General features: G+C 35.3%; 1 non-coding gene across 1 annotated transcript; it reads right to left on the bottom strand.

The window, feature by feature from the left end:
- Positions 1-660: 660 nt before the first annotated feature.
- On the bottom strand, positions 661-732 carry TRNAE-CUC (transfer RNA glutamic acid (anticodon CUC)). The gene has a single exon. It is a non-coding gene; the product is annotated as a tRNA-Glu (tRNA).
- Positions 733-8,211: the final 7,479 nt, after the last annotated feature.

Genomic DNA, 8,211 nt, shown 5'->3' with positions numbered 1-8,211 from the left:
TCCCTTTTTTAAAAAAATAAATTTGAGTACGTCTGAGCAGGCGGACTGCATGCCCCTTGTTGTTTGCTCGTCTGTGCGCTCAATACTTTTTGCCTCCTTCTCCAACTGGCCAGTTCAGTCACTCAGATGTGGTACAGCAGGGCAGGTCTAGCTGAAGAGGAGCCACTGGGACGGGTTGTTTGTGGCACTCACCACAGCCATCAGGGCGGTCAGTAATCAGTGCTGGGCAGGTTCCAATAGGCCATGCCTGCATAGCTTGGTGGTGTGATGTCAAGTGCACGGTGCAGGTAGGCAGGATGCAGCAGTGAGATGGTTATGTGTGAAGCTAAGCAGCTGTTTTGTCTCCCACTGGACGCTCCGTGAGGCTGCACTCTCCTACCCCCTCATCTGCTGGTCTCCGATAGGAGTCCAAGATGGTGGATCCGTGCTGCATTAGCTGGTAGGGGACCTCTGCATGAATCTCTCCTCGCTCTCTGTTCTCTTTCGGTATTCTCACTCCATTTGGTGCTTGGCTGAGTTCTTTATCTCTTCATTTGATGTTGTAGGGTTTCAGGATTGTTGATTCTCTTTTTGGCTTAGTTTTTTGGATCTGTGCTGTGGAGGGATGGCATGGTGCTTCTACCTAGAGAGCCATCTTGCCGGACTCCTCAGAAGAAAGGCTTCCCTGACCGGGAATCGAACCCGGGCCATGGCGGTGAGAGTGCCGAATCCTAACCACTAGACCACCAGGAATGTTTGATTTCTTGACTGCTACTTCCTTGGGTGTTGATTGTGAATCCAAGTAAAATGAAACGCTTGATAACTTCAATCTTTTCTCCATTTATCATGATGTTGCTTATTGGTCCAGTTGTGAGGATTTTGTTTTCTTTATTTTGATGTGTAATCCATACTGAAGGCTACCGTCTTGGACCTTCATCAGTAAGTCCTTCAAGTCCTCTTCACTTTCAGCTAGCAAGGTTGTGTCATCTGCATATCTCAAGTTGTTAGAGTCTTCCTCCAATCTTGATGCCCCATTCTTTATCATATAGTCCAGCTTCTTGGACTATTTGTTCAGCCTAGAGATTGAATATATATGGAGAAAGGATACAACCCTGAGGCACACCTTTCCTGACTTTGAACCATGCAGTATCCCCTTGTTCTCTCCCCTGCCTCTTGATCTATGTATAGGTTCCTGATGAGCACAATTAAGTATTCTGGAATTCCCATTCTTGGAATTGTTATCCATAATTTATTATGATCCACATAGTAGAATGTCTTTGCAGAGTCGATATTCTTTGGTATTCTGTGCTTTCAGTTTGTCATCAAATTTTATAATGTTATTAACTGTGATACCAAAAATAGACAAGAACATTAATAGAGAAGATAAATATAATATGATTAGTTTTAAACATAGATTCATATATAAATAAAATTAAGCAAAGTTAATGTCTAAAAAACATATTATCACAAAGCTTTAACCCAAGGTTTAACATTAAAATATATTTTAATTATGCTAATTTTTAGTTACATGTGTACACATCAACAGATTGAGAAAAAGTATTCAATTAATTTACACAAATTTAAAGAAAAATGTTATCAGAGTAGAGCTATAAGGGCTCTTGCTTAACTTAACCCTAGGAATCTGCTCAAGGCTTACATGGCATACCACTCTAAATAATAATAGATTTACATTATCCATTTTTTAATTTAAAGACAAGACAAAAGTACTTAGTACCACTGCTTCAATTCAGCATCTTATTGTTGCCCCTGACATTGCAATTAAAAAAAAAAAAGTAGCAAGTCAGAAACCACATATACAAAATTGGAAAGAAAAACTGCTAATTGCAAATAATATAAGGCTAACATAGGTAATCTAAGATGATCCACAATAAATGACCTTAGCAAGTTTCAGTTTACAAGATCAATAATAATAAATGAAAACAAAAATGCAATAATCAATTAGAAATTTTAGTTTAAGAACATTAAATTCAAGAAGCAACACGTATGTTAATATACCTTGGAATAAATCTAAAAGAAAGAAAAAGATGCATATGATGGATATCAAACAGTAAAAGGACATTATATAGCATAGTTGTGAATCATAAAGACACAAATTAGCTAAAATTTATTTTATGTATTCAATTTAATTCAAATCTAATTCTTTATAGAGTTTTTCTTAGTCACAATTTATAGGAAAGACCCAGCCTAACAAGTCTATGGGGAAATTATAGACTATTAGATAAATGATGCTGGATAGCCATACTTATGAAAACATAAAGCCCTATCACACTATACACAAACATAAATTCCAGATATATGCACATGGAAAAAAAATGTATATGAAAATCTAAGTGATATATTTGTATTACCATGAAGAAAGACGTTTTTATATAAGATCCTTCTAACAAATATATAATAAATAAAAATGATTAATTCAACTGTATTAAAAGTAAGAATTAATGACAGATGTTGTCAAAAGCAAAATTAAAGTCCAGCCTCAAAGTGGGAGCATATAGTCACAATGCTTGCAATAAACATAGACTTGATATCCAGAATATCTGAAGAATTTGTACATCAGGAAGGAAGTTAAGGAAGGAAAGAAGAAAAGAAGGAATCAAATACAATAAAACAGTAAAGGAAATGAGTAAGCGTTTCACAGAAGAAATTCGACAGGCCAACAATATAGACCAAGTTTGTCATTCTCACTTTTAAATAGGGAAATGTAGTTTAAAACATGAAAAGGTACTGTTTCTCACCCATGATTTAGGCAAAAATTTAAAATACTTAATACTAATTGTACAGAAGGAGGAAACTAGAATATATAGTTAGTGGAATTTTAGATTGGTAGTACTAACTTAAAGAGTAATTTGGCAAATTTAGTAAAGTTTAAATGTATATCTTAAGACCTAGTGATTCGACTTCCAGGCATATATCCTACAGAAATGCATATATCCTATAAAAAAGATGCATGAAAATGATTTAGATCAAATTCTGTGAGATTACCTATGGGGGAGAAAAAAGGAGATAGCATTAAATAGAATTATTCGGGCTTTTTTAAAATTTAAATATATGATGTAAATATAGTAAAATTTTCCAATTTGTTAAAACTTGGTCATGAGGACATAGGAGTTCATTGTATTTCTATTAATTCTTATACATTTGAAATATTTCATAATTAAAAATAATTTGAAAAGAAAATAGTATGCTTTTTGTGGGGTTTATTATATCGATAATATATTAACTCATTCTCATTTACAGTAATTTTACAAAATAGAAATATATAGGAAGCCAGGACATGGTCCAGGCATTGAGTAAGGAACGGGATGATTAGGTTCTAGAGTGGGAGAACATAGGCAAGCTGATCTTTGCCCATCTGTCATTTCATATGGGCCCTGTACCAGTGGCAAGGTCCTCTGCCTCTTCGCAGTAAAGAAGAGTGAGTAATCCTAGGAGGAGTCACTGATAACCCTAAGGAGGAATGGACATCTGCCCTCCCCAGAAGACCAACTGCTGAGGTGCCCTGCCCACAGCATGCATGATGCATGCCTCTCCCATTCTCATTGAAAAAAATTATAACAAAAAAAGATATGGAAGGGAAGGAAGGAGAAAGGAAGCAAAAAAAGAAAAGAAATGCAAGACTTATGATAATTCCCATTCTTCTGCCTCCATCCCCCATACCCCTCACGCAAACAGAAGCCACACAGTTTGACAATTCATCTTAACTACCACAAGTACCAAGAATGCAAAACATCTAAGTGAGATCTAAGCAAAAGTTGTTGTTTTCATTAGTTGCCATCAATCTCTTTATGTATAATGTAATCAAATGTTGCCCAACACAATATAAAAGAAATAAAGCTGAAAAAAAGGGAGGAAGAATTAGATCTTTAAAAAAACAAAATGTGAAATTAAATAACTATATTGATATGATCACAAAAATAAGGGAGATCATCCTCTTGAAACAAAAACAGGCAGATGTGAAAGAAGAGATGCTAATGAAAAGGATATCAAGGAGAGAGTCTAGAAATTATATGTATGTGTGTGTGTGTGCACATATAAAGAATTTTCAAAACAAAACACTTAGCAGATGGGCTGAGTTGCAGTGCAGAACACACAACTGGAGAGTGAAATACTAAGCAGAAAGTACTGAAAACATCTGAGAATGAAGCACAAAGAAATGAAAAAATAAAACCAAAGTGATAAGATCATTGATTCAGAAGTTCTAACAATTTTCTACTAGAAATAGGCATTTCAGAGAGTAAAAATAGAGCAAATGGAGGATAGATAATATTTCTAAACATAACAACCAAAATCAAACAAGTTGCTGTCAAGTCAGTTCTGACTCATGGTGACCCCATATATTTCACAACAGAACTCTGCTCCCTTGGGTTTTCGATGGCTGTGATCTTTTAGAAGTAGATTGCCAGGAATTTATTCTGAGGTACTTCTGGATGGATTTGAACTACTTGTCTTTTGGTTAGTAGCTTAGTGGCTTAACTGTTTACTCCACCCATAATGGGAGAGAGCAAAATTTGACTTAAGGAAGATACGAGTCTCGAGAGGGCTCTCTGAGTACAAAGCAAGATGAATAAGAAACTAACAGAAAAATTATAAACCTAATAATTATAGAGAAATTTCAGAAAATTAAGGATAAAGAGAAAAGCCTAGAGAGAAATATGAGACCCTGCACAGGAATAAGCATCATATTGAAGTTAAATTTCTCATTACTAAATTAAATGAAAGAAAACCATGGAGCAGATAATATTCAAAGTGAGGAGTGATGAACACTGAACAGAACCAGATTAGGCACAATAAATAATCATGAATCTAAAGCTATTTTTCAGTATAATACTGGTAGAACCAGATGAGCCTGGCTGAGAAAACAAACCAAATATTTAAGAATCTAAATTAGTTGCCTCTATATTAAAAAGAAAAATCTATATCCCATGTTAAATTTATAATCTACCAAATTTATTTGGATAAGAAGAGGAAAACTTTCCATTTTAAAACACGACTCCATGATATTAATGGTCTGTCTCACCAAAAGCTAAGTAGATACTTCATACATTTTCATGATTACATTCAAAACACAATTTGGGTAACTGGACCTCAAAAAAACTCAAAGTGGCTTGACAAATTCTGTTCTAAGTTTTATAAAAGGGAAATATTCCTAATTTAGGAGTCTTGGTGGCACAGTGGTTAAGAGATATATATGGTTGCTAACCAAAAGGTTGGCAATTCAAATCCAGCAACTGCTCACTGGAAACCCTATGGGACAGTTCTACCCTGTCTTGTAGGGTTGCTATGAGTCAAAATTGATTTGACAGCAATGAATTTTTTTTTTTTTTTGGCGGCACAGTGGTTAAGCACTTGGCTGCTAAGTGAAATATCAGTGGTTTGAACCACCAGCTGTTACATGGGAGAAAGATGTGGCGGCCTACTTCCATAAAGATTACAGCCTTGGAATTCCTATGGGACAATTCTATTCTCTCCTGTAGGGTCCCTATGAATTGGAATTGACTAGACGCCAATGGGTTTATTCCTAGTTTATGATAGACACATTCTGATAGAATGCCTCGAAGACAGAAACTTGTATGAAAATAATCTTTTTATATTTGTAAATTTCTTTCTATCAATTTAACTTTGAAACAAAGTAAATAATTTGCTATTAATAGTCAAAAACATTAAATTTTGGCAATTTCTCTTTATTTTCTTTACAACTTTAATTTGCACGTTTTGGCCAAAGACAGGGAGAGACTATGCTAGATTAACAACAACAGAGAAAGCAGAATTTTACTTCTTCAGCTCCACAGAGCATGAGTAATATTGTATTGGATCAAGCATAAAGTGGCCTTTGGTCTTTAGTGGGCATGTTAAGCAGTTTACTTCCATTCAAAATAGATCAGTTTTGCATTGTTTCCTGGCTTAAATATAAAATTCAAGACCATTTGCTTGCATGCACAAAAGAACAATATTAATTATCTTCATACAGGGAAAGACAAGTGAGGAAAAGTCCTTAAACTTTCATGTTGAACTTCAAATTTCAGTAGGTCTGTGAGGAAGTATATTATACCTCAGTCAAAAATTGCAGGCCATGTTGCAAGATAAAATTAAAAATTACACTTTAGATAATATAATCCATGTTCAATTGGATGGAAAATTATTTGTACATGAAAAGTTTTTTTTTCCTTTTTAAGTTTACTAGAATATAAAAAAAACGCTTGTCAAAAATTAAGATAACTTGAAACACTTACGATGAATGTCAAAGACCACAGCCTTCAGTATGGATTATACCTGAATGTAAAGAAAACTAAAGTCCTCACAACTAGACCAATAAACAGCTCCATGTAAATAGAGAAAAAATTGAAGTTGTCAAGGATTTTATTCTACTTGGATCAACAATCAACGCCCATGGAAGCAGGAGTCAAGAAATAAAATGACATGCTACGTTAGGCAAATCTGCTACAAAGGACTTCTTTAAAGTTCTTAAAAGCAAAGATGCCACTTCCAAGATTAACTTGTGCCTGACCCAAACCATAGTCTTTTCAATCACCTCATATGCATGTGAAAGCTGGACAATGAAATAAGAAGACATAAGAATTGATTCATTTGAATTGTGTGGTTTTGGCAAAGAGTATTGAGTATACTGTGGACTGCCAGAAGAACAATTAAATCAGTCTTAGAAAAAATACAACCAGAATGCTCGTTAGAAGTGAGGATGACAAGACTTCACCTTACTTACTTTGAACATGTCATCAGGAAGGAGCAATTCCTTTAGAAGGACATCATGTTTGGTAGAGTGGAGGATCCGCGAAAATGAGGGAAACCCTCCATGTGATGGATTGACACAATAGCCTGAAAAAATGGGCTCAAATATATTAAAGATCATGGAAATGGTGCAGGACTGGAAAACATTTCGTTCTGTTGTTATACATAAGGTCACCATGGGTAAGAGTCGAGTCACCTATGGATTACACCTCAACATAAAGAAAACAAAAATCCTCACAACTGGACTAATAAGCAACATCATGTTAAATAGGGAAAATATTGAAGTTGTCAAGGATTTAATTTTGCTTGGATCCACAATCAATGCCCATGGAAGCAGTATTCAAGAAACCAAACAATGTATTGCACTGAGCAAATCTGCTGCAAAAAAAAACTCTTTAAAGTGTTGAAAAGCAAAGATGTCACTCTGAGGACGAAGGTGCATCTGACTCAAGCTATGTTATTTTCAATCACCTCATATGCATGCAAAAGCTGGACAATGAATAAGGAAGACTGAAGAAGAACTGATGCTTTTTAATGTTGACAAAGAATATTGAATACTCTAAGGACCGCCAAAAGAAGGAACAAGTCTGTCTTGGAAGAAGTACAGAGCGCTTCTCGGAAGTGAAGATGGCGAGACTTCACCTCACGCACTTCGTACATATCAGGAGGGACCGGTCCCTGGAGAAGGATATCATGCTTGGTAAGGTAGAGCGTCAAACTAAAAGAGGAAGACCCTCGAAGAGATGGGTTGGCACAGTGGCTGCAACAATGGGCTCAAACATAGCAATGATTGTGAGGATGGTAGAGGATGAGACACTGTTTCATTCTGTTATACATAGCGTCCTTAAGAGTTGGAACCAACTCAATGGCACCTAACAAGAACAACAGAAAAGTTGAAATGTAGTTTTCACAAGGGTTAAAAGGCATTCTTCTGCTGGTCAAAGAATCATACATTCACTTACATTAGATCATGTAATCTTTATTGACTACTTCTTGAGTCTAACTTCAAAATAGGAGTTTCAATCTTAATTTGTTTTGTAAATAATTTAGGTGTAATATGCAAATAAGCAGAAATCCCTTTTTTAATCATCTAGCATTCTTAATGAAATTGAGGCTCTTTCATATACTTTTTCTTTAGCCTATATTTAATTGTTGTAATATATTTAACACTGAAAATTCAGTAATAAACCCATTTTGAAATAAATTGATTATCCATTTCCAGAGAAGATACAATAAACAGGTTCCTTCCATAATATAATGCAAAACCAAAAGGAAATGCTATGAATTGTTACTCCCACCAATAAAAACCCATTACATTATTATTTTGTGCCTCAGTATAAAGTTTTTTGGGGGAGTTATTATCATAGCCCTGGATCCCTGGTACTGCAGTGGTTAAGAGCTTGGCTGCTAACCAAAAGGTCGGCAGTTCGAATCTACTAGAAGCTCCTTGGAAACCCTATAGGGCAG

This window comes from Trichechus manatus, unplaced genomic scaffold (assembly GCF_000243295.1).
Source record: "Trichechus manatus latirostris isolate Lorelei unplaced genomic scaffold, TriManLat1.0 scaffold00043, whole genome shotgun sequence".
Taxonomy (NCBI): domain Eukaryota; kingdom Metazoa; phylum Chordata; class Mammalia; order Sirenia; family Trichechidae; genus Trichechus; species Trichechus manatus.
This window is presented reverse-complemented; position numbering and strand designations above follow the sequence as displayed.